The sequence below is a fragment of the Cervus elaphus genome, chromosome 19 (assembly GCF_910594005.1).
Source record: "Cervus elaphus chromosome 19, mCerEla1.1, whole genome shotgun sequence".
NCBI classification, from domain to species: domain Eukaryota; kingdom Metazoa; phylum Chordata; class Mammalia; order Artiodactyla; family Cervidae; genus Cervus; species Cervus elaphus.
The window spans coordinates 55,450,970-55,467,197 of NC_057833.1; positions in this window are offsets into that span (position 1 = coordinate 55,450,970).

Below are 16,228 nucleotides of genomic sequence, written 5' to 3' on the forward strand. Positions count from 1 at the left end.
ACTCTGGGTGATCTTGAATGGTTCAGGAAAAAATAATGCAAAGGGACACCAGGAGACTTTTGCAGGTGATGGATATGTTTATTTTACTTTGTGTTGATGGTGTCATGGCAACATGCATGTGTCCAAACTTATCAAATTATATGTGTTAAATACTTGCAGGTTTTTTTTTTTAATTTGAACTAAAATTAAGGAAAATGTACCTTAATTTTAATTTCTGAAATTAAGAAAAAATACCTTATAGATTACCTCAAGAAAGCTATAAAACAAAAACAGAAGAAGAAAGAGATGGTTTCAATTCTGCCTTGTTCACATCCTTTGAGGAAGAGGCTAGAGCCAGAAACACTACAATATAAAGGAAAACTGACTCCATTCAGTGCTAAGCTTAGTTCTACCCCAATAAAATAGAAGAAAGAGGCTGCAGCTGTCTTACAAACAATGCCTACTGTGTTATTGATTGGTGGAGGTTCAAAAAATGTATTTAGTGAATTTAGTGCAAAAAATACTCATATTGTTTCTAAACAACTTTATAGAGATCTAATTTCTATACAGTAGAATTTGCTGATTTAAAACATACAACTTTATGTGTTTATCAAATGTGTACAGTCATATGAGCACCGTTAGTATCACAAAACAGAACATTTCTATCATTACAATAATGTTCACTCACAACTCTCTGCAGTCAGTCCCCTCCTCCTATGTCTGGCTCCTAGATAACAATGTTGATATGTTTCTAACACTGCTGTTTGCCCTTTTCTAGAATTTCATACAGAGGATATCATAAAATACAGTCTTTATTGTTTTGAAATTATTCATTATGTTTCCTGTAATGTTTAGCTTCTTTTTATCACTGCATAATACTCTTTTGTAAGGATACACCACATGTTTATCCCTTCACCAGATGGTGGACTTGTGTGCTATTTCCAGTTTGAGGCTATTACAGATAAAGCTCCTAAGAAAAATTCATATACAAGTTTTACTACAGATATGTGCTTTCTTTTCTCTTAGGTCACTATCTAGAAACATGTTTGTTAGATCATAGGGAAGTATATGTTTATGAGAAATTACCAAATGGTTTCCAAAATGGATATACTATTTTGGATTCCCGTCACCAATGTGTGAGAGATCAAGTTCAATTTCTTACAGGTGTTTGGAATTACTGATCCTTTTAATTTGAGCTCCTATAGTGGCTTTGCAGCGGTATCTCATTATGGCTGTTATTTGCATATACCCAATGAGGAATGATGCTGAACATTGCAATTCATATGTCATATTTGGTGAAGTGTCTTTCCAAACCTTTTGCCAACTCGTTAACTTTGTCTTACCATAATTGAGTTGTAAGATATTTTATATTTTCTGGACATGTCTTTAATCATATATTTCATCAAAAATGAATTTTGCCTCTATTTCTCCTAGAATGTTATGTGCCTTTTATTTCCTTAACAATGTCTTTTGAAAACAAAATTCATTAAACTTAATGAAATTCAACTTATTGATTTTTATTTTATGGTTCATCATTTCTCTAGACTATATAGAAAATCTTTGCCTATCCCAAGGTCACAAATATTTGCTGCTATATTTTCTTCTGTAAGTTTTATAATTTTTAGCTCTGGAATTATGATTAATTTCAACTTACATTCTGAATAGGTATGAGGCTAGGGACAAGGTTTATTTATTGAGTTATGTTATATATAGTGATCCAATTGTTCCAACAGAATTTGTTGAAAAGACTAAACTTTTCACAATGAAACACCTTGGTATTTTTGTTAAAAGTCAATTGACTATACATGTGTTCTGAACTCTGCTTTCTCTGCCATTCACCTGTGGGTCTATATGTATGCAAATATCATATTGCCTTGATTACTGTGCTGTATACTAATCTTGAAATCAAGTATACATATTCCCTGATTTTGTTCTTTTCAAGTTATTTTGACTACTCTAGGGGCTTTGCAGTTCTACATAAATTTTTAAATCAGTTTCTTCAAACGATCTAATGAAATTTTGTTTAAGATTGTATTGAATCTAAAAATTTGGAGAAAATTTACAGTATAATATTATTTCATTCATGAGCGTGGTATATATCTCTCTACACATTTAGATCTCCTTTAATTTAATTCAGCAATTATTGTAGTTTTAAGCACATAGATATACACCTATCTTGTTCATTTTTTTACCAAATATTTCATATTTTTGATGCTATATTATAAATGATGTAAACAAATTAATTTGCAATTCTACTACTATGTAAAAAATTAATCATGTGCTTTTTTCAAATAATTCTTAGATAAAATGTAAATGTCTATGTACTCAGTCACAGAGTCGTTTCCAATTCTTTGAAACCCCTATAGACTGTAGCCTGCCAGGTGCCTCTGTCCATGGGATTTTCCCAGGCAAGAATAACAGAATAAGTTACCATTTCCTACTCTAGGGGATCTTCCTAACCCAGGACTTGAACCTGTGTCTCCTGTGACTGTGTGCCACCTGAGAAGCCCTGTAAATGTGTATATTTGCATAAATATTTGGGTATTCTCATTAGGGTCACTTGTTTAGAGTTCACTCATTCCACCTTTTAAATTTTTTTTTTTATTGAAGTATAGTGATTTACAGTGTTGTGCTACACAGCAAATACACAGCCATACACATATGTAATTCTTTTTTATATTCTCTTCCACCATGGTTTACACTAGGATATTGATGTGCAGCAGGGCCTTATTGTTTACCCATTCCACATGCAGTAGTCTGCATCTTCTAACCCCAAACCTAGTGCATCCCTCCTCCACTCTTGATAACCCTGTCTGGTTTCTATGTCTGTGAGTGTTTCTGTTTTGTAGAGAGGTTCATTTGTGCCGTATTTTAGATTTAACATGTAAGTGGTGCCATATGGTATTTGTCTTTCTCTTTCTGACTTACTTTACTTATTATGATAATCTCTATTTGTGTCCATGTTGCTGCAAATGGCATTATTTCATTCTTTTTCATGGCTGAGTAGAGAGGTTCATTTGTGCCATATTTTAGATTTAACATGTAAGTGGTGCCATATGGTATTTGTCTTTCTCTTTCTGACTTACTTTACTTATTATGATAATCTCTATTTGTGTCCATGTTGCTGCAAATGGCATTATTTCATTCTTTTTCATGGCTGAGTAGTATTCTGCTGTGAATATATGTACCATTTCTTTTTTATCCATCCATCCTTGATGGACATTTAGATTTTTAACATGTCTTGTCTATTGTCAATTGTGCAGCTATTAACTTAGGGTGCATTATCCTTTTGAATTACAGGTGGTTTTTTTGTTTTTTTTGATATATGCTCAGAAGTGGGATTCCTTATCATATGGTAGTTCTCTTTTTATTTTCTGAGGAACTCTGTGCTGTTTTCCATAGTGGCTATACCAACTTACACTTTCCCAACAGTATAGTAGGATTCCCATATTTCCACACCCTCTTCAGCATGTTATTTGTAGATTTTTTTAAAAAAATTACGGCCATTATGACTGGTATGAGGTGGAACTCATTGTAGATTTGATTTGCATTTCTCTAATAATTAGCAATGTTAAGCATGTATATGTGTCTATTGGCAATCTGTATGTCTTCTTTGGAAAAATGTCTATTTATGTCTTTAAACATGATGTTAGTTGTAGTTATTTTGTAGATGTTCTTTATGAGATTGCTATTCCTAATATGCTGAGAGTTTTTTCATAAATAGTTGTACATCTATGGAGATGATTATATAATTTTTCTTTGTTCTTTATTATCAACACACATTTGTATTATTTTTGAATATTAAGGCAAACTGATGTGCTTAAGATAGACTTCACTTGGTTATGGTATATTATCTTTTTTTTTTTCATTTATTTTTATTAGTTGGAGGCTAATTACTTTACAATATTGTAGTGGTTTTTGCCATACATTGACAAGAATCAGCCATGGATTTATATGTGTTCCCCACCCCAATCCCCCCTCCCGCCTCCCTCCCCATCCTATCCCTCTGGGTCTTCCCAGTGCACCAGCCCTGAGCACTTGTCTCATGCACCCAACCTGGGCTGGTGATCTGTTTCACCCTTGATAGTATACTTCTTTCAATGCTATTCTCTCAGAACATCCCACCCTCACCTTCTCCCAGAGTCCAAAAGTCTGTTCTGTACATCTGTGTCTCTTTTTCTGTTTTGCATATAGTGTTATCATTACCATCTTTTTAAATTCCATATATATGTGTTAGTATACTGTATCCAAAAGTCTACAAGCAATAAATGCTGGAGAGGGAGTGGAGAAAAAGGAACCCTCTTACACTGTTGGTGGGAATGCAAACTAGTACAGCCACTATGGAGAACAGTGTGGAGATTCCTTAAAAAACTGGAAATAGAACTACCATATAACCCAGCAATCCCACTCCTAGGCATACACACCGAGGAAACCAGATCTGAAAGAGACACGTGCACCCCAATGTTCATCGCAGCACTGTTTATAATTGCCAGGACATGGAAGCAACCTAGATGCCCATCAACAGACAAATGGATAAGGAAGCTATGGTACATATACACAATGGAATTTTACTCAGCCATTAAAAAGAATTCATTTGAATCAGTTCTAATGAGATGGATGAAACTGGAGCCCATTATATAGAGTGAAGTAAGCCAGAAAGATAAAGGCCAATACAGTATACTAACACATATATATGGAATTTAAAAAGCTGGTAACGGTATATTATCTTTTTTATATATTGCTGAGTTTAATTTGCTAAAGATGGATTTTTCTATCTTGGATCATGAAGGATATTAGTCTGTGCCTTTTTTTTTTTTGTACCTTGGCTTTATTTTTTTTATATCAGGATGATACTTGACTCTTACATAAGTAAGTAACTATTTTCTAAAAACATTTGTGTAGATTTGGTAATACATCTACCATCAAAGTTTTGTAAAATCGTCAGTGAATGCATTTGAGCCTGGAGTTCTCTTTGTGACAAGGTTTTAAACTATCAGTCCAATTTTTTAAAGTGTTACTTGACTAATCAATTTCTTCTTGAAGGGGCTTGGTAATTTATATTCTGTCCATTTAATATAAGCTGTGGGCTTTATCAGCAAACTTTTTTTCACAGTGTTTTCTTATTACCCTCATTTTATCTGTGGGATCTGTAATTATGCTCATTTTAATTCTTGCTATTCATAATTTGAGTCTTTTGCCTTTTTTTTTTTTTTACTGATAAGTCTCCTTAGAAAGTGTAAGTCGCTCAGTCATGTCCGACTCTTTGCAACCTCATGGACTATACTGTTTATGGAGTTCTCCAGGCCAGAATACTAGAGTGGGTAGCCTGTTCTCTTCTCCAGGGGATCTTCCCAACCCAGGGATCGAGCCCAGGTCTCCTGCATAGCAGGGGGATTCTTTATCAGATGAGCCACAGGGGAATCCCACGAATACTGGAGTGTGTAGCCTGTCCTTTCTCCAGGGGATCTTCCTGACCCAGGAATTGAACCGGGGTCTACTGCATTGCAGGCAGATTCTTTACCAACTGAGCTATCAGGGAAGCCCCGATAAGTGTCATTCATTTCAGTTGCTCAGTAGAGTCCGACTCTTTGCGACCCCATGGACTGCAGCATGCCAGGCCTCCCCATCCATCACCATCTCCCGGAGGCCACCCAAACCCGTATACACTAAGTCGGTGATGCCATCCAACCATCTCATCCTCTGTCATCCCCTTCTCCTCCTGCCCTCAATCTTTCCCAGCATCAGGGTCTTTTCAAATGAGTCAGCTCTTTGCATCAGGTGGCCAAATTATTGGAGTTTCAGCTTCACAATCAGTCCTTCCAATGAATACCCAGGACTGATCTCCTTTAGGATGGACTGGTTGGATCTCCTTGCAGTCCAAGGGACTCTCAAGAGTCTTCTCCCGCACCACAGTTCAAAAGCATCAATTCTTTGACACTCAGCTTTCTTTATAGTCCAACTCTCACATCCATACATGACTATTGGAAAAACCATAGCCTTGACTAGACAGACCTTTGTTGACAAAGTAATGTCTCTGTTTTTTAATATGCTACTTAGGTTGGTCATAACTTTCCTTCCAAGGAGTAAGCGTCTTTCAATTTCATGGCTGCAATCACCATCTGCAGTGATTTTGGAGCCCAAAAAAATAAAGTCAGCCACTGTTTCCACTGTTTCCCCATCTATTTCCCATGAAGTGATGGGACCAGATGCCATGATCTTAGTTTTCTGAATGTTGAGTTTTAAGCCAACTTTTTCACTCTCCTCTTTCACTTTCATCAAGAGGCTCTTTAGTTCTTCTTCACTTTCTGCCATAAGGGTGGTGTCATCTGCATATCTGAGGTTACTGATATTTCTCCCGGCAATCTTGAATCCAGCTTGTGCTTCCTCCAGCCCAGCGTTTCTCATGACAAGTCTCATTAGAGACATATTATTTTTATTGATCTTTTAGAAGAAATTGCTTTTGGTTTTGAGATATTTTCTTATGTTTCTATTTGTTTTCTATTTTATTCAATTTTTTCATAATGCTTGTAATTTTCTTCCATATGCTTACTTTGCTTTTACATTGTTCTTCTTTGTATAGTCTTGAAACTATGAGCATAGATAATTCATTTGAGACCACTTGTTTTTATCTATTATAAACCCTGAATACCAAAAATTTCACTTTAATCATTGCTTTAGCAGTCATACACATTTTCATAAGTTGTACTTTTATTTTTTCAGATCAAAGATTTTCTGATTTCTCTTGTGATTCTTCCTTTTTCCTATGTTATTAGAGGCATGTTATTTAGTATTCAAATATTAGAGGATTTTCTAGACCTTCTTGTTATTAATTTCTAGTGTAGATCGATTCTGGTGAGAGATCACACTTTAGATCATCTCGATTCTTTGAAATATATTGAGACTTCTTTTCTAGCCAGATTATCATCTCTCTTGGTGAATTTTTCACATGAACTAGTGTGGGTGTAATATTCTTAAATGTCAGGTAAGTTTATTAGTAGGGGTACTCTAACATTCTATATTATTTTATCTACTTTCTCTATTAAATCTTGAGAGAGGTATGTTGAAATTTCAAGTATAGTTGTAAGATTTTCTTTTTTCTTCTTTTAGTTTTATCATTTCTATGTGGTTTTCTTTGGGTATTTTGAAGTCTACTTTTTGACACACATACATTTAAGATTTTAATCATTTCTTAATGAATTGGTTCTTTTATCACTATAAAATGCCCTTCTTTATCTCTGGTTATAACTACTGTTTTTAATCTACTTTTTCTGGTTATGCATCATTATATACAGAGGTGTAATTTACACATAATAAAATTAAAACCTTGATTTCCACTTTTATGTGTTTTGAAAACTGTATGCATTTATGGAGCCAGCACCATAATCAAGATAAATATTTCCATGCTCACAAAGTTTTCTCAGGCTTCTTTGAAGCCAATTTCCTCACTCATAGATCATAAAACCCTCTGAAGACGGGACTGTTTGTGTTTTGTTTTGTTTGTTTGTTTACTTTTTGATTTTTTTTTTTACCATTGTCTCCTTAGCCTAAATAAACTAAGTACTTTGCGTATGACAGGTATTAAATTCATACTTTTTTCCAAGATGAGTAAACCATATTGACACATGAAAAGGTGAATAGAGCAAAATGCAACTTCTGGTTGTGAAAAAGAAAATTGCAGTGGAAAACTGTTTATGTTATTAAAAAGTGCTCACTTTATAAATTGAATTTTATATGTTTTATTTAAATGGAAAGTATTCCCAGTCAAATGACATTTACAATGTGTTTTAATTTAAAACTGTTATTTACACATAACTTTTCCAGATATACAGTTATTCCTTGCATAAAGCAATATCTACTTTATCATATTACTACTTCTACTGGAATATGTTATGTTTGATTTCACCATATGAGTGTAAGAAAGCTAAGTTGTAAGGCTCTTGGGAAAGTCAGGATAATTTAGTTCTAATCACACCTGGAAAAAATGTAAGGTGAAGTTAAAGAATAAAAAGGAAAAGTAAAGATAATTGAGAAGATAGATGATGATACCTATAATAGTATGTATTTGTGTTGCTACAATTGTACATTCTTTGCATAAATGTACCATTTGGAAATCTTGGCTGACTTACTGTGGTGCTCTGCTCAGACATCCCTTCAAGGGAACCTGCTGTGGGTTGCATAGCTGAGAGATAGCCACTAGCTCCTGGACTGTCAGATTCACTATGGACAACAGGCACTTCTGGGCTGCTCCCAGGCAATGACTAAGCAAGGCTAAGGGAATAGAATCAGATTATTCCTGCTCCATAAGACAGCTTGGCTCGGAGATCCCCTGTCAGCCTGGCTGAAACTCTCAGAACTGCACTTTTCTTCACAACCCATCCTTTCCTCCCTGCAACCCCTGCCACCCTCACAGGTATCAGATTTGTGAGCTCTCTCTGAAGTGCTTTATCTCCCGTCGGCATTGTTTCCTCCAGTCAGTCTCTTGCTTCATAGTCCCCACTTGGTGTCCTGTCTTCTGCACTTAGAAAACCTGAAATGACACAACTAACAAACTCCCCATCTCTTTTCAATTAAAATGAAAAAACAACAATAGCTCTAGAAGATTAGTTGGATTAAAGTTTTGACTCAGTTAATCACACCTTTAAAAAACCTAGCATTTAGGCCTACCAGGGCATCAGAATTGATATAAACTCTTTTACCTGGTTTATCAAAACTGCTGACATTGAAAATAGGAGGAAATAACCAACACAAGTTCTCATTAGCCCCGTAAGCTTATAAATAGAGTAAAATGTCATACATACCTCCAACAGTAAGAAAAAAAAAATAGGTGATTTACTTTATGAAAATTAGTGCTTGCTTCTTATGGGAAGTTTTTTATATGATGTTTATGTGAACTCAGTTTCTTTCAAGAGAAGAGTGTAAGGAGTGATAAGGATGGTCCAAACCATGCAAGACAATCTGGAATTTTGGGGACTAATTCGGGTAAGCAGATATGAGCAGGTATCTGTGTGTATATATATACGACTCTATATTTTCTGCTTATTTTTCTATAAAACCAAAACTGCCTTGAAATAAAGTTCATTAATTAAAAACAAAAGAGCATGGAGGGGGTGGAATGAACTGGGAAATTGGGTATGATATGTATAGAAATATATTTACACACACACACACCCACTACACTACTATGTATAAAATAGATAATTAACGAGAACTCATTGTATGGCACAGGAAAATCTACTAAATGCTCTGCGGTAACCTAAATAGGAGGGAAATCTAAAAAAGACGGGATATATGTATATGTATAGCTGATTCACTTTACTGTACAGCAGAAATTAACACTGTGAAACAACTATATTCCAATAAAAATTAATTTAAATAAAAGAGCTAATAATCATGAATGTCCTTAGAAAGAACCAGCTTGGATAGAGGCTGAGCCCATGCTATCCTTTGTACCTTATGTGAGCTTCTTCACATATTTACTGTCTGGCTATGAAGATATTTTAATGTTTCTTGAATTAGGTTTTCAGTGAATGAAACCAATTAGAGTGGAAGGTTTTGGAAGAAAATATTTCTGAGTTTGGATACATAGATTGGGTACAAATTTTGGAACACCATGAAAGCTAGACAAATGAAGAAAACTCCATTATTTGTTTGCTTGCTTGTTTTTTGGTTATCAATGGGTCAAATATTTTGAGCAGAAAAAATGATATTTAAATGCCAACAACAACACACTCAAAGAAAGAGTAAATGTTACTGTAGTAGAATGAAATGCACAATTCTAAAGCAGTTTTCAAATGACTTTTAGATTTGTTATGTGGAAAATTAGTAATGGAAAAAATAAGATGGATTTTACAATATGTTTGGTTGTATCTGGGTCATGTATTTGTAAATAGCCTTTAAATTCAAGACTGATGGATAAATCAAGAGGCAATGTAATCATTCAAATGAGGAAGGAAAATTAGGTTGGTTAGTCTTAAGTTGTCTAGAAACTGCTAGACAACCAAAAATTAACATCTCTTTCCTCTACTGAAAACCAGCCTTCCTGTTTAAAGATATATTAGAAGAGCTATGAATCACAAGAATTTCACGTTTCAGTTCTGTGATCACTCTTCTGTCTTCAAGTGTTGGAAACCATCATTAAACCTTTGCTCTGGTGACTATTAAGTAAGCGGTGGCTGTTCTGAGGCTGTCAGGAGAGGCGGCGTGGGGATGACTTTTCGACAGGCGTCAGTCTTCGCCCAGCCACACAGACTCTCTCATATCAATGACAGCCTGGAGAACAGCAGTGTTCACTGTAACTCCAGGGGCTAGTTCTCACTCTGCCCCCTAAAGTTCACTACAGAGAGGGAAGCATGTCAAAGTCACGGAATGAAAAGGAAGAGGAGAAAAGCAGTACAAAGTCTTTGGGGAAAGGGCAGATGGGAAATCCTCCCAAAGATGATTTTGTTATGAGAATCAGATTTACGGGTGAAGTCAGTAAAAGCCCACAAGGGGAATATGTAGTAAGAACATTGATAATAAACTCATTAGGAATATCTCCAAAGAACATCAGAGCAGCAATTCAAATTCTAAGGTTGCATAGGTATGATATTAGCTTCAGAGATGGAGCAATATGTAGAGAATTTGGGGAGGTACCAAGGGAAATTAGAAGACAGCTCCTGGAAGGAAATTGCTGGAGGTAAACCAAGGATTGAGACTACATACACGCAGTCTTGAGATTAAAGGCTGGCACTGTAATCTATTGTATCTGGTATGATGCAGTCTTTGTAATTTCCTTTATCCCAATGCCTAAATCAAGTTTCTTATCTATGGCACTGATAACGGTGTTCCAGTCGCAGATATTTGTAGAATAGCTTCAGGTTTTAAGCATCAACACTGTTTCTTTTTATTGATGAGAGAGTTAATTGCATGGAGGAGTAGGAAGCTGGAAGAAAAACAAGCATATTAACTAATACCAGGATGTGATTGTCATTTTTCTTGTCTATGAATTTTTAATGGAAAAAACTTCAAAATAGGGAAGAAGCTAGAGAGAAAAACCTCAATCTTTTCAGTTTTATAATTCCTCTGAAGTCTCTGCCTAGTTTATCCTTATGTTCAGCCAACTTTGTTTTCTCACTGTTCAATTCTCTAGTTTTTGTTCCTATTTTAAAACTGTTTTCTTTAATCTTTTCTTTTTTTAAAAAAATATTTATTTATTTATTTATTTATATGGCTGCACTGGGTATTAGTTGTAGTACATGGCATCTTGTGGCATGTGGCATCTTCTGTCTTCATTGCTGTATGTGAGATATTAAGTTGGGGCATGTGAAGTATGTCGGATCTAGTTCCCTGATCAGGGATCAAACCTGGGCCCTCTGCATTGGAAATGTGGAGTCTTAGTCACTGAACCACCAGGGAAGTCCCTCCTTAATTTTTCCTTGAAGCTTTTTCTCCAGCCCACCTCCAATCATTCTTGTCCCTCGGCTTTGCCTCTTTTTTCTTAGTGCAAGTTCCCTTCCAAACAGGGAATGTGTATTTAATTTGAAAGTATTAGTAAAAAGAGCATGAGAGGAAAAGTGGAAATGCAGTTCCAGGAGTACATAATTTTCCACTTTTAATTGGCTTCATTTAATACTAGTCTGTTTTCACTAGAATCTTAGATGCATCTGCTCTAAAATATGGTAACCATTCTCATAACATTTTGTTTAAGACAAGTTACTTATGGCAACTTGCCAAAAACTCACCTTAAAATGTTTGGATAAAGAATGAATGTGGAAATAACTCCCTACCCACTCTCACTTTCATGTGAGCAATAAGGCAAAGTTTATGTGTGTTAGTAATCACAAGTAGTGTTTATATCATGTCTTCTCTCCACCAAGCCAAGCACTTTAAGTGTTTCATATACTTTCTCATTTTGGGGTGGGGGGGAGAGGGGACGCCCCTGATAGCTCAGATGGTAAAGAATCTGCCTGCAATATCACAGACCCAGGATCAATCCCTGTGTCAGGAAGATCTCTTGGAGAAGGGCATGACAACCCACTCTAGTACTCTTGCCTAGAGAATTCTATGGACAGAGGAGCCTTGTGGGCTAAAGTCTATGGGTCGCAAAGAGTTGGACAACTACTCATCGACTAACACTTTTACTTTTGCACTTTTATTGTCTCATATTTTAGGACCATAGTAGACAAAATACTAATGATGTACCTCTGAAATTCTCATCCTGTGAAGTGGTTTTGGAGATAGAATTACAGTTACTAATCAATTGACATTAAAATAGGAAGATTACCGACCTAAGATAATGTAATCTCATGGGCCTTAAAACAGATGAGGTAAGTAGAAGAGTCAGAGTGATGTGGCAGAATAGGAGGACAGAGGAGAAATGAGGCAAAAGGGGAAACCAGAAATTCAGAGCACAATGAAGATTCTAGTCACTGTTGCTGGTTTTGAGTATACAGAAAGGGGGCCATGAACTAAGGGATATAAGCTGTCTCCAGATGCCAAAAAAGACGTCTGGCCAAAGGATAGCATGGGGACCTCCCTGCTACAACAGCATGGAACTGAATTTGGCCAAAAATCTGAATGAGTTTGAAAAGGGATCCATCTTCAGAAGCCCCGAAAAGGAACATCTTGATTTTGGCCTTAGGAAGCCTGGAGCAGCTATAATGTGCCTGGCATGACCTAGAGAAACTGTGAAATAGTAAATTTGTCATTTTAGTTGTTTATAGTAACTCGTTGAAGCCCCAAGAGAGAATGTGATGAGGCAGACAAGCAGAATGTATTTACTGAACAACTATTTTATCCCAAGTATTGGTGCTAGCAGCTAGACAAAAGCAAAAGGCAAAGAGAGTCTTTGTCCTTTCTGCGTTTTTATTCTAGCATGTGAGGCTACATCTGTGTGTATATGTGTGTATATCAGCAGTGAGTTCAGCCTATTCAGTCATGTCTGACTCTTTCCATTGAGTAGGTGATGCCATCCAACCAGCTCATCCTTTGTCATCTGCTTCTCCTCCTGCCTTCAATATTTCCCAGCATCAGAGGTGTTTGTTTTTTTTTTTTTTTTAATGAATCAGTTCTTCACATCAGGTAGCCAAAGTATTGAAGCTTCAGCTTCAGCATCAGTCCTTCCAATGAATATACATGGTTGATTTCCCTTAGGATTGACTGGTTTGATCTCCTTGCTGTCCAAGGGACTCTCAGGAGTCTTTTCCAGCACCACAGTTCAAAAGCATCAATTCTTTGATGCTCAGCTTTTTCTATGACTCAATGCTCACATTCATACATGACTGTTGGAAAAACCATAGTTTTAACTACATGGACCTTTGTCAGTAAAGTAGTATCTTTGCTTTTTAATATGCTGTTTAGGTTGGTCATAGCTTTTCTTCCAAGGAGCAAGTGTCTTTTAATTTCATGGCTGCAGTCACAATCTTCAGTGATTTTGGAGTCCAAGGAAATAAAGTCTGTCAATGTTTCCATTGTTTCCCCATCTATTTGCCATGAAGTGATGGGACTGGGTGCCATGATCTTACTTTTTGAATGCTGAGCTTTAAGTCAGCTTTTTCACTCTCCTTTTCACTTTTATAAAGAGGTCATTTAGTTCCTCTTCACTTTTTGCCATAAAGGTGGTGTCATCTGCATATCTGAGGTTATTGATATTTCTCCTGGCAATCTTGTTTCCAGTTTGTGCTTCATCCAATCTGGCATTTCACATGATGTACTCTGTTTATAAGTTAAACAAGCAGGGTGACAATATACAGCCTTATCATACTCCTTTCCCAGTTTGGAACCAGTCCATTGTTCCATGCCCAGTTCTAACTGCTGCTTCTTGACCTGGATACAGGTTTCTCAGGAGGCAAGTAAGGTGGTCTGGTATTCCCATCTCTTGAAGAATTTTCCACAGTTTGTTGTGATCCACACAATCAAAGGCTTTGGTGTAGTTGATAAAGCAGAAGTAGATGTTTTTCTGGAACTTTCTTGCTTTTTTGCTGATCCAACAGATGTTGACAATATGATCTCTTGTTCCTCTGCCTTTTCTAAATCCAGCTTGAACATCCAAAGTTCATGGTTCACGTACTATTGAAGCCTAGTTTGGAGACTTTTGGGCATTACTTTGTTAACGTGTGAGATGAGTACAGTTGTGTGGTAGTTTGAACATTCTTTTGCTTTGTCTTTCTTTGGGCTTGGAATGAAAACTGACCTTTCCAGTCCTGTGGCCACTGCTGAGTTTTCCAAATTTGCTGGCATATTGAGTGCAGCACTTTCACAGAATCATCTTTTATGATTATATATATATATATACACACACACACACATATATATATATATTTGGGATTATACATATATATATATATATATATATATGCATACACATGTGTTTGTGTATCATGTCATCAGCTATGTTTGGTGAGTGTTGAAAAGGGAAAAAGTTATGAAACAGAATAATGTGAGTGGTAGTTCTTTCTGGATGGCTTATGGAAGTCCTTATATTGTGCTTCCAATTTTATTTGAGAAACATGGTATATCTGATTAATTTCTTGAGTTATGTCTAAATTGTCCTAATTGACTTTGTAAATATATACACACATTTAAAATATTCCATCATAGAGAATGGAAAGGTCTTTTTACTTCCTAAAGATCATGCCACACTAACTTCTCCTTGTCAGGCAGAGTTTTAAAATGTGGAATGTTGCTCTGATCATTCAGTTCAGTTCAGTTCAGTTCAGTTGCTCAGTCGTGTCCGACTCTTTGCAACCCCGTGAATCGCAGCACACCAGGCCTCCCTGTCCATCACCAACTCCTGGAGTTTACTCAAACTCATGTCCATCGAGTAGGTGATGCCATCCAACCATCTCATCCTCCCACCTTCAATCTTTCCCAGCATCAGGGTCTTTTCAAATGAGTCAGCTGTTCACATGAGGTGGCCAAAGTATTGAAGTTTCAGCTTCAGTCCCTCCAATGAACACCCAGGACTGATCTCCCCTAGGATGGACTGGTTGGATCTCCTTGCACTCCAAGGGACTCTCAAGAGTCTTCTCCAACACCACAGTTCAAAAACATCAATTTTTCAGTGCTCAGCTTTCTTCATAGTCCAACTCTCATATCCATACATGACTACTGGAAAAACCATAGCCTTGACTAGATGGACCTTTGTTGGCAATGTAATGTCTCTGCTTTTTAATATGCTATCTAGGTTGGTCATAACTTTCCTTCCAAGGAGTGAGAGTCTTTTAATTTCGTGGCTGCAATCACCATCTGCAGTGATTTTGGAGCCCCCAAAAATAAAGTCTGACACTGTTTCCACTGTTTCCACATCTATCTGCCATGAAGTGATGGGACCAGATGCCATGATCTTAGTTTTCTGAATGTTGAGCTGTAAGCCAACTTTTTCACTTTCTTCTTTCACTTTCATCAAGAGGCTTTTTAGTTCATCTTCACTTTCTGCCATAAGGGTGATGTCATCTGCATATCTGAGGTTACTGATATTTCTCCCTGCAATCTTGATTCCAGCTTGTGCTTCTTCCAGCCCAGCGTTTCTCATGATGTACTCTGCATATAAGTTAAATAAGCAGGGTGACAATATACAGCCTTGTTGTACTCCTTTTCCTATTTGAAAGCAGTCTGTTGTTCCATGTCCAGTTCTAACTGTTGCTTCGTGACCTGCACACAGGTTTCTCAAGAGGCAGGTCAGGTGGTCTGGTATGCCCATCTCTTTCAGAATTTTCCACAGTTTATTGTGATCCACATAGTCAAAGGTTTTGGCATAGTCAGTAAAGCAAAAACATATGTTTTTCTGGAACTCTTGCTTTTTTGATGATCCAGCGATGTTGGCAATTTGATCTCTGGTTCCTCTGCCTTTTCCAAAATCATAGCATTCATGAAAACACTAAATTTCAGGTGATAGTTCTAAATTCATTCTATTTGGTGACACCCTCTCTTGTAGTTTCTGAAGTTGACCAATTCAAAAATATTTTTCTTAGAGATAAAAGTGACATATGCTCATGTTTTTATTTATATATATGGAAATATGAGTTCATTCTATATGTTCATTTTCATTTATTTATTTTTCAAGTGATTTTGTTTTAGCTTTATTTAAAAAAAATCTTTAGAGTGTGGTTGCTTTACAATGTTGTGTTAGTTTCTACTGTCCCGCAAAGTGGATCGGCTGTCCTTACACCTGTGTCCTCTCTCTTTTGGGTTTCCTTCCCAGTTAGGTCACTACAGGGCATTGAGGAGAGCTTCCTGTGCTATACGGTAGGTTCTCATTAGTTATCTACTT